Genomic DNA, 247 nt, shown 5'->3' with positions numbered 1-247 from the left:
AACTAAGCTGAAGTTTCCCCCCTTTTCACCTGAAATCTGTGAGCGAACGAACTCGGAATTTCTCCTCAGCTGAAGTCCGAACAGACACACGACAGAGGTATTCTCTTCACCTGCGCTATCTTGCCTCTCCTATGGCTCCTCAAGACACTCGGTAAGGGCAGGTCGTCTCCTTCCAAGATGGAGTCGGGGTGACGCAGCTTCCACTCGCCTCCCTGGGAATGGCACCCTTGTCGGTGATTTTGACGAA

This window comes from Penaeus monodon, chromosome 29 (genome assembly GCF_015228065.2).
Source record: "Penaeus monodon isolate SGIC_2016 chromosome 29, NSTDA_Pmon_1, whole genome shotgun sequence".
Classification (NCBI taxonomy): domain Eukaryota; kingdom Metazoa; phylum Arthropoda; class Malacostraca; order Decapoda; family Penaeidae; genus Penaeus; species Penaeus monodon.
The sequence above is the reverse complement of the archived record's forward strand: the minus strand, read 5'-3'. Positions refer to the sequence as shown.